At 49.8% G+C, this 19,426-nt stretch overlaps 1 long non-coding RNA gene and 1 pseudogene across 1 annotated transcript; both read right to left on the bottom strand.

Moving 5' to 3' along the window:
- Positions 1–4,620: 4,620 nt before the first annotated feature.
- Positions 4,621–10,354, bottom strand: LOC120604488 (uncharacterized). Its single transcript, XR_005653361.1, has 2 exons — positions 9,977–10,354; positions 4,621–4,824 (listed from the first exon to the last, which is right to left on the bottom strand). It is a non-coding gene; the product is annotated as an uncharacterized LOC120604488 (long non-coding RNA).
- Positions 6,556–6,674, bottom strand: LOC120604635 (uncharacterized; annotated as a pseudogene).
- Positions 10,355–19,426: the final 9,072 nt, after the last annotated feature.

Here is a 19,426-nt window from a genome sequence, read left to right as displayed (position 1 = left end):
GTTTCCTCTATGAAATGGAAACAACAACTGTGTTGGCTCCCTAGTGGGGTGTTGTGAGAGGTAAGAGAAGTCACAGTGGGATTGGTTATGTGATCCTTCCCACTGTTGGGGATGGAGAGACCTCCGGCTTCAGGACTCCAAAGTATGGGAATGCAGAGCAGGCTGCTGCCCTCCATGATCAACCCCTAGGAGAAGGGTACATTGTTGGCATTGGGTATGGGAGTAGCTAGAGTAGATTCCCTGTAAATTTAAGATTTGTGGTTAGAAAGAGATTGGATTTGGTAATGGACTTTGAAATAGTCAGGTCACCCTAGCCAAAGATAATGAAGCTTTTTCTACTCCTGCCAAATGCCCAGCTGGGTCTCCATCCATGTCCTCTTTAGTCCTTCCTCTCAACCATTTGTTTATGCCCCAAAGAGCTGTCTCACTCTCTGCCATCTGGGGATACAGTGAGAAGTTGACGGTCTGTAAGCCAGAAGAAGGCCCTCATCAGAGCCTGGCCATGCTGGCACCCTGATCTCAGACTTTCAGCCTTCAAAACAGAAATGAATTTCTTTTGGTTTTAAGTCCCCTAGTCTATGATATTTTATTATAACAGTTCGGACCAACTGAGACAAGGACGGTTGATTTTTGTTCTTTCATCTAATCATGTGCCAAGTCCTGCACATTGGGTCCATCCTTCGTGCTCCACTCCCACTTCCCTGCTCTATTCTGATCTCCGTGGAGGTTTTGCTTATCCTCCACATGGAAATCCAGACCCACCTCGACAGTTTTTCTCTAGAACAAGGATGGTTGGAACTTGTGTATCACCAGAGCCTTCCCTAGCATTACAGCCAAGGAATCCATTTCTAAAGCTTCTCTAGGATAGGCCTTTGAAGCTGGGGAGGCCATGACCTTTGGAACCTGATTAGGTTCCAAAGCCATGTCACCATGTACTGAGGCTGTGACCTTGGGATGCCATGTCCCCTCTCAGAGACCTCCCATCCTTCACTGCCTTAAATCCTTACTATGCCCTGTGAGGTTAGTGTCCCTGAGACTTAGAGACTCAGAGAGGTGAGGCTGCCTTCCTAGGGCCACATAGTTAGGATGTGGCCCAGGCAGGATTGAAACCAGTCTGTCTGACACGGGGGAATCTTATCTATCCTGTACCAATCTGCCCAGGTGCCATGTCCTTCTGGACCCATTCTTAAAATCTTGTGAGGTAGGATAGCACATTTTCTCCAAAGGTGGTTGCCAGCAATTTCTCCCTACCTGAACCCACATGATGCTCCTCCCAGCAAGAGGAGAACCTGTTTCCCCTCCTCTTGAATCTTGACTGGCCTTGTGGCTTTCTTTGAAGAAGAAAATGAGGCAGAAGTAACTCTGTGCCAGTTCCAGGTCTAGTCTTAAAGGGCCTAGGGCCTTCTGCTTCTCTCTCTTCCTTTCTTTTTCTCTCTCTCTCTCTCTCTCTCTCTCTCTCTCTTTCTCTCTTTCAAGCCAGCTGTCATGGAAAAAAGCTTGGATGGACTAGAGACTGATGAGGAACCATGTGGAAAGACAGGCCACACGGAGGAGCATTAAGGAGCAGTAACGCAGGCATGTGAGGGGTTCCCCTTGGATGGTTCAGCCCAGCTGAGCTCCCAGCTGGTCACAGTCATGCTGATCCCACATGGAGCAGAGAGTCCACCCAGCTGGCCCATAAAACTATGAGAAGTAGTAAATCACTGTTATTTCAAGCCACTAAGTTGCAGGTTGGTATGTCACACAGTGGAGATAACTGAAACAGGGGGCCTGGCAGATGCCTAGGTTCTGAGTCCTTCTTCGAAGGCCCTGAGCCCTGGTTCCTATGGTTGCCAGACAACTGGCGAGGGCTTTCCTCCTGTTTTATTCTTGCTGAGGAAGGAGAAGAGAGTTGTGTGGTCCCCCCACATCCTATTTTGAAGGCACTCTAAGACAAACTAATGGAGCCCCTATGAAAAGAATGACAGGCTAAGAGCTTGGACTCTGGAGTCAGACTCCTGGGATTTAAATTCCAGCTCTGCCAATTTCTAGCCCTTTGACCTTGAGCAACTTACTTACTCTGTGCCTCACTTTCCTCATCTGTAAAATGAAGTTAATGCTTGTGCTTATGTTATAGAGTTCCTATGAGGATTAAATGAGGTAATACATACAAATTCATAAAATAGTGCCTTATTCATCATAAGCTCTTAATAAATATTACCTATTGTTCCATTCCTCTTTCCCCTCCTCTTCCTCTACCACTAACCATTACCAGATCCCAGAGGTTCTGAGCTGGATGTTTTAGTGTTCTTGACCTGAAGGAGCTCACAGTATCACAAACTAGAGGTATAGATGACACCTAAATAGGTAAGGTATAAAACAGAGGGCTATCAATAAAAATAGGCGAATGGTCAAGTCTGGGAGTAGTTTATTCTGCCTGGGAATTAGGAAGGCTTCCTGAGGGAGGTGACAATTGAGCTGTGTTTTCAAGACTAATAAGGTTTTCGCTGGCTTTTTCAGTTGGGTTTATATCGGGCTCTGAGTAAAAGCGACAACCACCACCACCACAAAACAAGAAAATGTAAATAGAAAAACAACATTCGCTTAAACCAGATAGAAGCTTATTTCTAGCTCAAGTAGAAATCTGGTGGTGATTTCTTAGGAGCCCATGGCTCATAAGGTGATCCACGGTGACAGGCACCCAGGCTGTTCCTACCTTGTTGCCCCAAGATAGGAGGCCTCCTATCCATGCTTCTTCCTGGTGCAAGGTAGTTGCCAGAGCTCCAGCAACCCTATCTTTTTAAGGATACTCCTGAAAGTTGTACACTGTACTTACAAGCTATTGTCAAGGCTTCATCCCATGGCCAACCTAACTGCAAATGGGACTGGGAAGCATATTCTTTATTTTGGGTGGCCATGTGACCAGCTAGCTAAGAACTGGGGGTTCTGTTACTGAGGAGGACTTGGGGAACAGACACTAGAGGTCATAACTGGCCAAGTATGCACACTAAAGATAGATGCTAGGAAAGATGTTCCCTGTAGAAGGAATAGCTTGTGTACTTGAAGCATTTGGAATGGCTGGTTCTGTCTCCATACAGCCTTCAAGGATCTTCACTCTTCTCCCTTGAGGTTCAGCTTGGCTACTTCTGTGGACTTGCCTTTAGACCAGCCTCTCACCAGGCAGACATATCCCATTCCTAACTCTCCTGTTGCTTTGGAAACTCCGTCCTACTAGTGCCCTTATGGGAGAAAATGAAATGCCAGGGTGGCTCTCTGACCTTGAGGAGCTGGTGATTGCTGAGGAGATGGGGCTGCTGAGTGGAGGGGCCACAGAGAGAAGGGCCAGAGCTATCATCAGGCTTCTGACCTAGGTCTAGACAGCCGGAGCAGGGGTCTGAGAGGGCATCCCAGGCCAGGGGAATGCTGAAACAAAGGCCAGGAGGTGGGGCTCTTAGTGGGCCTTTGAAAAGAGCTGTCCTGCCAGTTCTGGGAGTCTGAGGCCTGACAGCTAGATGCTTGAGGGATGAGGGCCCATGTGCACCTACAGATCACATTGCACGAATAAGCTGGTTGTGGTGGACTAGGGCCATGCAGTCAATGCTGGTGAGGAAAAGGGATCTTGGAGCACGCAATGGAAAGCAAGGCTGCACTCCGAGCCCCCACTCTGGGTTTGGAGGCAGAAGAGTGGGAGATTCACCTGGCACAAGGTCTTGGCACGGAACTCCAGCTTAGCTTTGGACATGCTGTGTGACTTGAAGCCTCAGTTTTCCCCGTCTGTAAAGTGGCAGTCTGCTTCTTACAGGTGTACTGAGGATTACAGATGATGGATGGGAAAGGCCTTTGCGAGAGCTCAGGTGCTGTGCGTGCATACCTGTTACTGTGGAGACTTCTGAAAGAAAGGACTCCCACCAGGTGACATCTCTTCTGAATCTTTACAGCTCTGGGCTTTCAACAGGCAGTAAGTAATGCCTGGCCTACAAGGTCCTGTGGGGGGCCTTAGCTTCTCAGAGAGCTGCCCTTGACCACTTGCGACCCCTTCCCTCACCTCCCAGACTTTCATATTCTTTGGCTTCAGTAGGCCCAGTCCTTGGTCAGAGCTTCTAGCAGATTCTAGCCATCAGCCTGGCCTCTCCAACTAGGCCAGTACTCAATGAGCCTTGATGGCTAGAAGGCCAAAGTGCTAGAATGAACCCTCAACCATGTAGGACCCACTGTTCACACACTCAGAGGGACCAGGCAGGCAATCAATGTGGAGAGTGGCTCAGGGGGTAGCAGCTTTCAGGTGTGTGTGTGTGCCCACCCAATTCAAATGCAGTGTTTTTACACACTGTACTCAGAGCACCCGTACTAAGAAGCAGAACTGCACATTAGAGGCTTTGTGATTTGGTTTCTGCTCTGGATGTGTTGGGGGAAGGGAGGCTATATTTTTCTACAAGTATATAAAATCAGCCAGCCTGGAAGAGAGGAGTGCCCTTCTGCTTTTCTTCAGGATGGAAGGTGGAGGGGTGGTGGTGGTCCAGGGTCTGATTGGATGGGTAGAACCAAAAACATGCAAGAGATGCCTACTGTTTTTTTTTTTTTGCATAGCATCACCCCCTTTGTGGGAACTGCTCCCCACTGTCACTAGCCACAGGCTTTTAGTAGGATTTACCACGTTTATTCTTTCCAGGTGGTGAGCACCTGACCCAAGCTGAGCCAATCAGTGTCTTCTGAGAAGAATTTGGACTTGGAACCAAAAGACTTCAGCTAAAGCTGGTTGTCTTCACATGCAGAGGCCACACCGACCTCGGAGCTGTTGACAGCCTTGCTTTCCACCGCTGACTGGAGGAATGGATGGAACTGGACCTGTGAGAGCAGGAGGAAGAGAAAGCAGAGAACAGCAAGGTAAGAGAAGGAGGGAGTCCAGCTGGGCACCCACAGGGCTCACAGCCCTGATTGCACCTTTTCCTGAGGCCAACTGGGTCCTGGTCTGGAATTCTAGGAGGTCCCCCAGACTCCTTTCGATAACTCCCTTTTCCCCACTTTCCACAACATTTACTTTTATTTGCTATAGCTACTTTAGGTGAGTTTCTGCTGTAACTAAAATAGTCGTACCTAATATAAAGAAAAGCACAATGAGATTTAGTTTTGTATGACTGCCACTCCCTGAGCCAGCAGCTTTACCTGCATTATTTCATTCAATCTTTATGGTGACTCTGTACGGTAAGTATTATTATTATTTCCACTTGACAGATGAGAAAACTGAGGCCCAGAGAGGATAAGCAACCTGCCTAGAGTTACACAGGTGATGGGAAATTGAGCCTGGGCTGGCTGATTCTGGAGGCTGAGTAGCAGTCTTCCTGTGTGCTTACCCATCTTGCTTTAGGGGCTGCATTGGAAGTCACCAGCCTGGGGGATCTGTTAGGCCTTGTTGTAGAGCCTATGATTCCCTGGGCTTATTCGACTCTGTTCTATTAAATAGATTCGTACATCTCGAGAAAGAGCAAAGCTGGTTGGGCTTTATGTTTTCAGTACTGGACTGGAGGTGGTCTCTTTGGGGAGCCCAGCCAGGGCCTGGCTGAGCCCCTAGACCAGGCTGGCTGGTAGAGGAGGCTGACATCATGTCCTGCCACAGCTCTGAAGCCTGCCTATGAGTCATGGGTTCGGACAGCCTGAGGCAGAAATGGTGCTCCCCCAGGCCCCGAACATAACCTACCCCCTCCAGGAGACTTTCAGGGCTCGGGTGGCTGTAACCTTCTTTCCTCTATCTCCCTGACACCCACTTTGCCATGGTCCCTCCTCAGAACTCTGGCTGGAGCCCTTGGATGAGTTCTCCGTTGAATAGCCATGCAGGACAAAGCTGAGACACGGGATAAGTTTGGCCTTCATCCCCCCTAGGGGTAGGCAATTAGCCTTGGAGAGTCAGATGGAGAGAGATCTAACATTAGCTGAGCCATGTGAAGCCATGGGGTGCCAGGGAAAATAGCAGAGGACCTGGCCATTCATCTGCAAAAATGAAGTGGAGGTGAATATTAAAAGACTAATGCATTACAATGGAAAAAAAACTGGCAGACACCCTTCCCCCAATTTAATGTCACTAGTAGTAGGGAAAACCCATCTGAGAAAAACACTACACCAAGGATCTTGCTGAAAACATTGAACCTGAATCTAGTCACGAGGAAATAAATCAAATAGAGTGACACTGTGCAAATCACATGGCCTGGACTTTTCAAAAATGCCAATGGCATGAAAGCAAGAAAGAAAAAGTCTGGAGAATGATTCTATATTAAAGGAGACGCAAAAAAAATCCTTGATGGGTTCCTAAGCAGGATGAGGACGTGCTAAAGGACATTATTGAGACAATCAAGAAAATTTGCATATGGACAGTACATGAGATAATAGCATGAATATGTTAAATTTTCTGAATGTCATCACTGTATAGAGATTGTGTAGGAAAAAGCGTCCTCATTTTTATTCATCTATATATTTATTTATTTTTTTAAATTTCTTTTATTTTTTAGGCGAGGCAACCCTTGGTTGACCTCACAGATTGCAAGGACCTTGTCAGCTTACAATCTCTTATTTTTCAATTTTTTACGCCTATAGCACCTGGTCTTCCTAGGTGGTCTTCCATCCAAGTACTAACCAGGCCTGACCCTGCTTAGCTTCCAAGATCAGACAGGATTAGACTTATTCAGGGTAGCATGGCCATAGACAGTATCCTCATTTTAAAAAGAGAGTTGCTGAAATACTGAGGGGAAAATGCCATGATGTCTACAACTAACTTTCCAATGGTTCAGAGGTAAAATAAATGTAACAAAAATTAAATTAAATTAAGTATCCAGCACAGGGCAGACCTAAATAATCACAAGCCACTACTCCTTCTGGCCTAGAGCTGCCTCTTCCCTAGAGGACCCGTCCTCCCTAGAGGACCTGTTTTCCTTCCAACCCATCTCTTGAGCCCCCTATCCCACAGGAGGTGGACTCGGGGAAGGCTCTTGGAGAAAAGGAGGAATCAGGCCACAGCCATCTCCCTGAAATTCAAGACTTCCATAGACTCATGCTCCAAACAGCCTCATCTCTACCTCTGTCCACATGCCCTGGACCCTCATTGATTACACAACACACATAGATTGTCCCCGTCCTCCAATCTATCACACAGTTCCCTTGGCCTAGAATGCCATCCTTCCCTTTCCTGTCACTAATGCAACATACCCTTCTAAGAAAGCCCACTTCAGTGCTCAAAGACCTACCTCTCTTCAAGCCCATGGAAGAAGCATCCTTTCCTGGAATCCGTAACCCTTATTCCACTCTGCAATGCACTAGTCAGTCTGTTGCCTCCGTGAACCTGGAAGCTCCCATTCGCACAGACCAGGTCACAACCACCCTTGTATCTCTAGGTTGTACTGCATGCCTGAGCCGTAGTAGACATTTTACATATGCTTATTGACAGAAGTTTAGGTGGCAATACGAATGTGTTGCCATTTTGGAGACTAAATACATGTTGTTATGTTCGTGTAATAGAAAATTACGCAGGTATCAAAAAAAATGACATGGGTTGGTATGGAATAATCCAAGATATAACAATAAGTGAAAGAAGCAAGATGCACTACTGTAAATGCAGTAAGCTACTATTTCTATAAGAAGAAAATGCATGTGTACTTGAACCAGCAAAAGTTCCCTCAGACGGGGAGGATGGGAGGCAGGGGCTAAGGGAATGGGAAAGGAGGGAGAATTTTTCAGCTCGTGCTATGTGTATGTGAACCTATTTTAACAAGTTACACAATTTATATTTATAATAGAGTCCTATTCTTTGAGGGAGGTTGTGGGAAACCCAGGAATTGAGTGCTTAGGAAAGGGAAGAAGCAGGTGAGCATCACCCCTGGGTGGAGGAAAGCCTGGGATCCTGCCTGTGGCTCTTGCTGCAGGACCCTGACACTGAGCCCCAGGCAGTAGAGGGATGCAGCAGCCTCGCATGATCCTCAGCACCACAAGCATCTCCCATTTATGTGCTATCCCATCCTTTGGGCCCTGCATCTCCCCATGCCACCATGCCTCTGCCAGGCTTGTGCCTTCACTGGAAATTCCCTGCCTCCATTTTCATGTGCTCAGTGCTACTCGGCTTTCAAGGCCCTATACAATTCCTGCCTCTGCCCCACTGTTCCCCTGACATGTGTCAGAGGGCCTCTCTCATGCCATCTTGCTCTCTTAGCCCTTTGTGCTTGCTCTAAAGGTCCTAGAGCTGAGCAGGCCCAGCCATGAGAGCAGGAGTAGGCTGGAAGGGCGTCTTGAGAATTCTGGCCCCGCTGGACTTTCTCAGGCCCAAGGCTGCCTGCAGTCCAAGTCCTTTGCTTGTTCCTGGTGTTGGGACAAAGGGCTGCCCATCCCAAGCCTACACTCACTCCCCTTTCACCACCCAAAGAGCAGTGGAAATATTGTGCCTCCTGGGATTCCTTTGCACAGTGAAGGGACTGAAATATATGTAATAGGATGCATATGTTAAAGAAAAAAATTATCCTGACACTTGTTAGAACAGTATATAAGGAAGACTTAATTCAGGAGTATTACGATAGATGTCAAGATTATCACAATAGTGGGGAGAGACTGGGCTCTGGATACAGCAAAGACAGTTGGGGATTTATAGCCAACGAGCAGAAGGAGGGGGTCAGTGGATGGAAAATTACTAAGAGGTAACATCAAGGGTAAGGGGGATTCTTACTAAACCACCTTAACAGGATTCTTGCTGAAGGCAGGCCGGAGTGATAAGATATCTAGGTGTGGGGATTCTCACTAAACTGACAGGATTCTTGCTAAAACTGGGCTATGCAGGCCCAAGACAAGGCCCAAAGACTAGGTCTAGTTGAAAAATGGGCTCAGGGGAGCCTGTCTGAAGTTTGATCAAAGAGAGAATCTTTGTCACATGTTATAAGATGTTGGGAAAGTTCCCCTTTTTGCAGGTGAGGAAATGGAGGGTCAGAGAAGCAGCCATTTGCTGAGGTCTGCTTTAGTCCACCTCACCTCCAGGAGGCTCAGCTCCAAGGCTTCCGCTACATCTGTCCCTTGACCACAGCGGTGGGTAAAAGGACTTGGACTCCAGCTCCTACAATGCGACCAACTCCTTGCTGTGTGACCTGGGCCTTTCCATATGACCCAGGAACGAAACCACGAGAATCCTCTGGCCAAAGCATGGGAGCTCAGGGGAGCAGGGTGGTCCAGGCCTGGGCCAGGCAAGGCAATAATTAGCTGAGAGCTCCTCTGGAATGTTAAGTACCCAGCCCTGGAATGCAGCTCTTGCTAGCTGCAAATAACCCCCCACCATCAGACAGGCCCTGCGGTAAAGATAAAAATCAGGGGGGGCAGGCTCTGGGGACCCTATCTTAGGAGATTCTCCATAAGGCAACACATTTTTCTTGCCTCTCCTAGAATCTTCCTCCATTTAGAGCTCCTTCCATCTTAGGGCTTTGCTTGGAACTAGGCTTTGCAGGTGTGGTAGGGAGCTTCTGAGCTAACCCTCCCCGCATACCCCTACATTCAACCCCCATTCCTGCCTCCTGGTATTAACGTCCTTGTGTAATCCCCTCTTGTCAGTGTGGGCTGGACATAGTGACCACTTCTAACAAACGTAATGCAGCATCTGTTAAAAGCGATGGAATGTCACTTCTCATATTAAGGTACAAAAAGACTCTGGCTTTCATCTTAGGTACCCTGTTGCTCTCTTTGAGTGAAGCCAAGCTGCCATGTTGTGAGCTGCCCAATAGAGAGGCCCATGTGGCAAGGAGCTGAGGAAGGCCTCTGGCCAATAGCCAGTAAGGCCAGCAAGGCTAGTGGGGTACTGAAATATGCAGTCCAGTACATGTGAGGTACCAAATCCTGGCAACAAGCATGTGAGTGAGCCTGGATACAGATCCATCCCCTGTTGAGCTCAGAGGTTGAGCAGTTTCCACTTCTAGCTGGAACCTGGGACTGACAGCTTTTTGGGGCTTGGGCTCAGGCAGAAAAATTGGTGACATAACCTCACCAGATCCAGATGTGCGGCTGGCCCAGATGTGCACAGAGAACTCTCATCCTTCTTCTCAGACTGCAGAAAGCCCATGTATGGGCAGGATTGCTGGGGCCTCACCCCAGGCCAGGACACTCAAGGGAGTCCAATGTGACTGCCCTTCCCACATTCTTGTCACCAGAATCCATTGGTATGAGAGTATCTCCCTCCAAAGAAGGCACCATTTCCTGCTTCAAGGGCCAGGCCCCACTCCCAGCAATCAGGTGGGGAGATCATGGACTGCCTGAGCCAGGGAGGCTCCCCTCAAACTCCTAGAGCCAACCCTGCTAGTTTATACCTAAACACTCAGAGGCCCAGGGAGGGGCCTGACTTGTCCAAAGTCACAGAGCCTGGGACTACCAGATTCAGGATTAGAACCCAAGGTTTTCTGACTCTCAGCTCAGTGTGCAGGGCTCTAGGCCAGTGCTCCTCAAACTTCAGCTTATATCAGAGTCATTTGGAGGGCTTGTGAAAACACAGGAGGCTGGGCCCCACCCTCAGAGTTTCTGATTTTGTAGGCCTGGGTGGGGCCTGAGAATTTGCATTTCAGATAATTTCAGGTGTTGCTGAGGTGACTGGTAGAGGACCACGCTTTGAGAATCCATGCTCTAGACTACCATCACTCTCCTGATGGTCCCCAAAGCAAGAACTGGGGGAAATTTAGTGTCCCCAAGTGCCTGTGTAGGCATAGTCTCCTTTGAGGGAGTGAGGCATGGTTGAAAGAACCATGGAGGACACTGCCCTGTCTTGTTCATCTTTGCAACTATTTGCCCAGCAGCTCCCATATTTGCTGACCCATAAAAACCACAGATATAAATTGACACACTTCAATTTTACAAGGAAACAGTTTTTGAAAAAACTTAATTTCTTTTTTATCATAACCATACTTAAAGTATTTTATTTTGTTCAGGTAAATCAAGTATTATATGCAGGAATATTTTTGTTAAGAAAACGACCAATAGGATGCTAATAGGAAGTGAAATGATTATCTCTGCTGTAATGTATTCTGTTTCCAGGCTTTGCCAACAGGGACTAGTTTCATCCATCGTTGTATTTTACCTTTTGGCACTAAAGCTTCTATCTTTAAAGTTGATGCTTTAGGTACTGGGCGATTGGTGGATCTATCGATATAGGCATAGACTCATATGTGGATGTAAATTTGGCTACAGATACAGAGAGAGCTGCAGATACAGATATAGATGAAGATGTAGAAGTGATGTTCCCTACGGAGAACACACACGTTCCCTCACTCCCCTTTCCTCTTCCAGAATGAGGACGTGGAGGTGTGCCAACCTGGACATACTGAGATGGCAGAGCAACAAGGGGAAGGTGCCTGGGTGCCTGGACTACATCATGGAGTGGGATCACCATTCCAGTCCTGAGCAATCTACCTCTGGGTTGTCGGAGGGGAGAGAAATAAACTCTAGTTTGACATGGTTCTGACCAATATATCACACATGCATGTCCCCCAGCAGTCAACGAGCTCTTCGAGAGTGGGGATAGAGCTGCCCTCTTTCTCACTACAGGTCCCAGGATAGAGTCTAGCACTTTTCAGTTCTGTTTATTATTATGCCTTATTAGCAGGTGACCTGGGGCAAATAACCCCCCTGGCCATTTGTGTAAAATGGAACTAAAAAACATTCTCACTAGATTGTCACCGAGCTTAGTGAGATGTTGTATGTAAAACACTTAGCTCTGTGTTTGCACATAATAGGAGCTTTAAGCCATTGCTATTTCTCTTAAGATAAAGTCTAAACTCCCTGTGGGGACTCATAAGACCCTTTATGTTCCAAACCTGCCCACCCCCCTAGTCTTATAGCTCATACTTTGAGCACTGCAGCCAGATACAGTTGCTCCAGCTTCCTGTCTTTCCCAGGGAGTTGTCCCAAGGTCAGAGTGAAAGGTGAGAAATATGCTAAGTACAAATGGCCCTTGAAAATCCCTTAAACTGCTAGTTAGGTACAGTATTCAGACCTAGGACCTCTCAGTAAGTCCATAACAGTGTTTCTCCAGTGTAGAAACAGGTGGCTGTATTTTCAGTTGAGCACCAGATAAAGTAGCTGGTTTGTGTTTAGGGGATTCATGGGATCAAAAATATGTCTTTAATCAGTGGCATTGCATTCAGAATTAAAAGTTCACTTGATGCTTCTCTACTCTCAGTTCTTGTAATATGCGTGGTCCCCTTACTTCCAAGCCTTTGCACATGCTGCTCCTTCCATACCCCATATACTTCCTGCCTCCTCCACGTGGCCTGGTCAATCTTCATTCCTCTTTCAGGCCTCTGGGCAGGTGTCATTTCCTTGAGGAAGCCTTCCCTAACTCCTCCTCACCCCTTCTCTGGGCAAGCAGTCCCCTGAAATTCCTCTGTCCCATGCAATGGTCTTCCCACTGTATATCAGCTGCTTGTCAGGTCTTTTCTACCAAGTGCTTCCTTCTCTTTTGTTCAATGCTCAGTCCCCAGTGCCTCGCACAGAATTTGGCACACAAGAGGTGCCCGATAAGTGCTTGGGATGAATGAACCCATGACTTAACGGCGGGCAGGGTCAAGGCTGCCTTTGTTTTCATCAGCTGGCATGGTGGGGAGGGCAGGAAGGGGACAAGGAGCACTGCGGGGGCCTCTCCTCCCCATCATCCTTCCAGACCCTTTCCCTGCCCAACAGGGCGCCACTGGGCTGTCCCACACCCTCTCTGCCGCCTGCCCAGTGACCTAATTATTGTTTTTTCTTCCAGCCCCGCGGAGGGGAAAACAGAAATTCCTGGTGGATGACACAGGCCCGGCGGCCGCCTGAGAGCCGAGCACGGGACCGGCTGGGCCGGCTTCGCCCGCCGCCCGCCCCGCCATTAGGGCCGCGGGAACCCGTCATCAGGCTAAGTACAGAGCGGGCGCGGGCCGGGCAGCCGGGAAATTGCCGGTTCCCGCTGACCCGCGAGGCCTGCGGGCGCCCGGAGTCTGGGGGTCACGAGCGACCCGTGGCCGGTTCGTCGGTCATTACCACTCGGCCGGCCCTGCGGGGGCAGGAGCCGTGGCCGCAGGGGCCGTGCTCGGCGGGTGGGACCGCGAGGAGGCGCCGGGCGCAGGGCGGGGCGCAAGGCGTTTGGGCCTGGCGCAGCCCAGGGTGCGGCCGTGGACAGAGCGTGCGCTGCGAGGGTTCTGTGGGCCTTCGGCACCCCTTCCCCTTTCTGGGCCCTGCTCCTGCTCTTAGAAGGCGCACTGGGCTTGGAGCCACACTGCTATGGGATTGCGTGCCCCAGCCCTAACGGAGGGATTAATCTGTCACTCACCATCCATGGGCTCTTGATGCTAGGGGAGCCTCAGTTCCTCCATCTGTGAAATTGGTTAATAACAGCTACAGAAGAAATGAGATGTGCTTGGGTCAGCCCTCTCCTCCATGGCTACTTTCATTTACTAGGGAAAAAGACATTTAGGCATTCATGCCTTCTGTCTATAAACATTGGTTGCACATCTAACTGTGTGCCAGGCACTGTGTTAGGCCTCCGATTATTGTGATGAATAAGACAGATAAAACCTTACATTCTAAGAGGAGACCAACAATAAACAAATAAATACACCAGATAAGACAGTGCTTCAGATGGCGATAGGTTTAGCAAGAAAAATAGAGGGTTAGGGAAAAGGGAGCAGGAGAGGTTGTTTTATTTTCGACTCAGTGGTCCATAGAAAAGTGCTCTTTGAGCTAAGACCTGAATGAAGGGTGGCAGTGAGTAAGGCAATTATCTAGGGGAAGGCCTTTTAGATAAAGCAAATGGCAGGTTCAAAGGCCCTGGCTCCTCCTCTCCAACCCTTGCTGGCAGAATTAATCTCTCAGGCTCCTGGGCTCCTAAAGTTCAAGATCACTCCCCTTTCTCCACCAACCCCAGGAAGGAAGCATAAATAACAGAACTGGAGTCAGACAGACTTGGTTTTAGATCTTGGCCCTGCTACTCACTAGCTTCTTGACCTCGCTCAAGTCATTCAACCTCTCTGATAGTTCTTCTGTCAATCGGGAGAATAATTGTATGTTCCTTATAGGTTTGTGTGAGACCTCAATGAGGTGACACTGACAGGTTGTAAGCTCAGACTTGGGTGTACTTATGTGCCCAAATGAATGGTCTGTGGGATCCCTAGGAAGACCTTGGTTTTCTTCATCTGAAAATTGGGTTTATCTCTGACTTGGAGTGAAAAGTGGACTTAACCACCCCCAACTTGGTGGTGAGGGGGAGACAAGTGGCAGACCTCTGAACAGCTTGGACAAACTCTGGGAACCAGTTCCTAGTTGTGGTCTGGTGTTGGTCACCCTCTGGGATTCAGAGCTCTATTTATAAGAGAGAAGAAGTGGTACACAGCTCCCTCCACTCTGCTTCTACCAACCCGAACTAGATTGTCCAAGAGTCAGCCAGGCATTTAATGGGAGTTCAGAGAGGAAACTTCTAGCTAGTCCAGGTCAAGGCAAAGCTATGACATTGGTGAAGTTCCCTCTTCCCATCCCTTGGTTCCTCCTCTCTGACTTCCTGGCTAAACTTGCCTTCCTTGGGAAAAGACAGGGGGTCACTTCATTTGCACCTGAGGAGAGGTTTCAGTCCTTGGAGATAGTTCTGCCATACTCCTTCATTCGACACATGGGGAATCTGAAGCCCAAAGAGGGCAGAACACACAGCAGTCCTGGGGTATGATAATTCATGCCAGCAAACCTTCGATCTAGGGCTGTTTCTTCACTGTACTTCATGGCCAGGTTCTATCCATTTTACAGAAGGAAGAAACTGAGACCCAGAGATGTAAAATGAATCAGCAAAGGCTTCCCAGACTAGCAAGTGGCCGTGGAGAATGAAGAATGTATTCTAAGCAGAGGTGGAGGGGAGGTGGGAATCTTCTTGGACCTGTCGAATCATTCCTAGGGCCACACGTTTTGAAAACGATCTCTCAGATCCCTCAAGGGAAAAGTCATTTGGGGAGATCTGTGGCCATAGGTTCCCCCTCCTTACCCAGGAATTCTAAATTTCCCCCATTCTGAAGGGCCAGCCCAGCATGTAACCAGATGCACATTGGTGCCCTTGTTTGTCTGCTGTGATGGCTGAGTTGCAGCAGTGCCTACAGGCCACCATGGTCAGGCTCATTACCACCTCACCTTGCCCGAGGGCTCTAGACCAATGCCCTGGCAGGGGCTTTATCTCAGTACCTTATTTTTCGGCTTGTGCTTTTGGTTGCTTTGCTTTGTGATTAAAAAAAAAAATTATTGTTTTTATTATTAAATGTGGCAACTTGCTGGTGCTCAGGTCTACAGGCCTGGTGTGCAGTGGAGATCCCATAGTGGTGTGCACTAAGTGAAATTTCCTGGCCTGGGGCCTACAAGATGGCATTGACAGCAACCTCCTCTCTTTGCAGATGGGCAAGATTCCCCAGAGAGAGGCTTGAGGACATGAGATTCACTCGTCAATGGAGTGGCAGAGCCCCACCCCTCAACTCCCCCTTATCCCACATCCAAAATGCTCCCAGGATCAACTGGTTGAGGGCGATTATACCACTTCCACCTTTCCACCCTGTCCCAAAGTCGCTGTCCCAAGCTCAGAGAGGAGTGACTTCCCAAAAGCCACACAGGAAGTCTGCCGCAGAGCCAGGCCAGACCATGAGTGGGGGGCAGAGTCAGAGGTTGCAGGTCCGGGCTGCAGCCAAGCACCTTTCCCCACACCCATGCCCATGGGGGCAAGACCCCTCCTGAGCAAAGACTTAGATGTGTGTTCCCTTCTGCTCTGAAGAGGGAGGACATCAATAGTATTAAAGGAGAGAGCACTTTTATTGTTAACTTGGCATGGGGGGCTGGGCTTCTCTGCCAGGTACTGTACAGGGTGAACCCCATCACCTCAGCCCCTCCTATCTTGGGGTCACGATCTAAGATCCATCTTTCCTTTGTGCCGCTCCTTCCCTTGCTCCCCATAGAAGTATCACAGGATGTCCCTGTTTTCAACCTGCACAATCTTGGCTTGGCACCAAGATCTAGGTGTGAGGTGGGGGTGGCCTGAGGGAGATTCCAAAGGTGAATGTGACCCAGCCCAGGACTAGTATAGACACTGATCTCTTCCTTCACACCAGCTTTCAGGTGTCATTTTCAATGTCACCTCCACAGAAAGACCTCCCATAGCTGACCTTATGTCCCCCACCCCAGATCCTCTCTCACAGCCTGTTCTTTTTTCGATGCCTGTATCACTCACTTGTAGTTATCAGTTTATTGGTCTGCCTTTCCCCACAAGACTGTAAGCGTCTGGAGGACAGGAACTGGGTCTGTTTTATTTACCCCTGGGCCCTAGTACCTGGCACAAAGGATAGTAGATCTTCGAGAGAGGAATGAATGAATAAGAACTGCTCTGGCAGGGGTGAAGACATCAGATGAGAGAGTGCCATGGAAGGAAGGGTTAATTCTGGGGAGAGAGAGAGAGAGAGAGAGTGCGCGCGCGCGCGCGTGTTGTGTGTTAGTGAGGACCACTTGGGCTGAGGCTGTGTGGTTGCACAGGTTTCGGAGGGAGCTGGCTGAAGGGCAGTGGAGGGCAGGAGGCCTCTCTTGAAACCTGTACACCTGGGAACTAAGACTCTTCCTTTATGAGCCAGAGGCCTATCTGTGAAACTGTGTCAGGTCCCTGCATGGCTGAAAGGCAGCTAGCTCCTGGGTCCACAGACACAGGAAACCTAGGTCTCCACTCTCTACAGTACTCCAAGTAGAGCCAGGAGAGACATTCCCCATCTTGGGGTGGGAGGCAGCCCTGGCTTTCTCCTTCCAGGCACACTGGCCCTCAGACAGGGACTCTCACTGGGGCTTCTATCCCCAGGAGACCAGAGAAAGCCTCTAACCCAGGCTTCAGAGAGGGCCAGAGGCCTGCCCTGGGTCACACAGTGAGGAGAAACAGAGCTGGGACTCACTCCAGGCCCAGGGCCCTCCCATCTTCTCTCCATCATCACCCCAGTCTACTATATGTAAAGGCCTTATTCAGGCTGGTCGGCACAAGGCAGATAGCCCCAGCTCCGGATCCTGCACTCTCAATGCGGTTAAACTGGGAGCCCGTGAAGTCGGTGTGAAGTGGGGAGCAGGGCTGCGCTGGCTGCGGAGGGGGAATCTCTTTGCAGCCTGCAGTCATACCTGCTCAATCATCACCTGAATCGTGCCTCTGCGGGAGCACCGTGAGGCCTGACTGAAATGATGCCTGTTCTCTGCATTGGCAAAGGTGTTTCCTGGCTGCAGCACCTTCCTTCCTCCTCCCCCCCCCACACCTGCCCCCAAAGACGGATCTTCCCCAGGGCATCTTCCATCAGATTGGAGACTCTTTGCTCGTGGCTTTCAGCTCTACAGCCCTTTGGCATTGAGTCTCACCCAAGGACCCCCACGGCTGGCTAGGTACTACCTCATATACCTCCTACTCCAGGCCAGGCCATCTGTAGACCTGGGTGGTGGCCTGGGTCTGGTCAGGACAGGTAGATCTTCAGCACCCTCTTCCTGGAAGCTCTTGTGGTCGTGGACCATGTTTTATTTATTTCTGTGTCTCCTGTGCCCATGCTAAAGCCTGGCATAGAGTGTGCTCTTGTGATAGGAAAGAGGTGACTCAAGATGTCATTTGAGGGGCTCTAGGAAGAGATTCCCGCCCTCCCCTCCTAAGTCCCCAGGAGCCACAGTCTGGAATTCCACTGAGAGAGGCACATTCCTTCACATTCTCTTCCAGGAAATAAATCAGGATTAGTTTATTCCACTCTTGGGCCCAGAGGCCCGAGGAACTTTTGAGAGGGGTCTGCCAACCTGTTCCCCAGCCTCTGGAAGAGAAGGGCTGAAGCCCCTGGGAGGAGCTGACCTCTGGAGACAGGCTTTGGCTGCTGGGGCCCTTGTGGCTGGTAGGATCAGCAGGGCTTGTCTGGGAGGGAGCCTCCAACAGGCGCTTTATCAGGCCCTATCGCAGGCGTTATCTGTGGCTTCTCAGCAAAGAGCAGCCACAGTCCTCAACCACCCTCAGTCCACTCCAGACCTAGAACAAAGCCGAGTCAGCTGGCAGCCCTATGGCTCCACAGTTCAGACCGTGGGCTCCGCAGACCCAGGGCCCACGTGGGGTGTTCAGGGGGGTGGCTGGCCCAGCCTGGCGACTGCCTGTCTGCTGGGACTCCCCCGCTGAGTGCCCGTCGCTGCAGGGACCACCTCCCTGGGGCCTGTCTGCAGAATGAGGACGGGGCACCGGGTCACCCCAGCCCCTCCAGGGTCTGGCTAAAATGTCAGCCACAAAGGACGGGACACAGAAGGGCCTGTCCAGGAACAAGGGCCAAGTGTTGGTGTGGGATGAGGGCTGGGGCCAGGCTGGTCAAATGTTTACTTGGAATGGTTTGAGTGGGCACCCTCAGGCCACGGGGGCAGCTGGCGCCTGGCATGGGGCCCCTCTACCCACCACCACAGGGCACTGCAAGGATTCATACCCAACCCAGATGGGCACAAATCCAAAAGCACCCAGAGGGGACTGCCAGCTGAGACCTTGGTCACTCCCTCCCAGTCTCTGCCCATTGTCAGGGAGAGAAGGAGCCGGGAAGGCTGGCTTAATCTCTCATTCTGGAAGCACCTGCTTCTCTAGCTGCCTGCAGGGCTGCCATGGACGATTGAGAAGGTTGTACACTATAAAAGTCACCTTGCCACCGAAGTAAGTGGGCCTGAAATCCTTGCAACTGGGCAAGGAGCTTCATCAGCTCAGAGGGTGCTTTTTTTGCAACTGTCTGCTAGGAGGTGATGGCTTCGTGTAGTGGGCACTGGGGACATTAAGAAGACAACAGGTTCTTTTGGTAGGTGCTCTGAGTCTGTTAGTGGTAGGTTGCTAGATATAATACAGGAGGCTCAGTTGGATTTGAATTCAGATAAACAATGACAATTTTAAAATGAATAATTATGTCCTGTGTGATATTGCAATGTCTGAGGGTCATGAGGGGTGGATGGTCTGGTTAAATCAGCACAAAGGGCCCTAGGGGCCATGGAGGAGGCTGAGGGAGGCTGATGTGTGGCTGGAGAGGAGCCTGAGAGGTAAAAGGAGTGGAGTTGGAGGCCAGGGTACTCTGAGGTGGGGCCTCCAGAGAGTTTGAGCCCAGGACTTGTGCTGTAGTAGGCTCCCTCTGGCGGCCGTGTCAAGAATAAGCTGTAGGGGCATGGCCCAAGTTGGCAGACCTACGAGGTCATTGCAGCCATCTAGGCCAGAGGACCAGGGCAGTGGGCATGCAACTGGAGAGAAATGGCTGGTTCTGGATATATGAACTTTTTATTATAGAAAATGTCAAACATGTACAGATAGTACAGGGAACTTCTGTGTCCCCATCACCCACTTCAACCATCATCGGCTCATAGCCAATATTGTTCACCCCTTCTGGAAACTGGGTTATTTTAAAGCAAATCCTAGCTATCATTCACAAATATGTCCATAAGTGTCACT

Source organism: Pteropus medius, unplaced genomic scaffold (assembly GCF_902729225.1).
Source record: "Pteropus medius unplaced genomic scaffold, Ma_sr-lr_union100, whole genome shotgun sequence".
Lineage (NCBI taxonomy): Eukaryota > Metazoa > Chordata > Mammalia > Chiroptera > Pteropodidae > Pteropus > Pteropus medius.
Note: the sequence above shows the minus strand (reverse complement) of the source record. Positions and strands in the feature narration are given on the sequence as shown.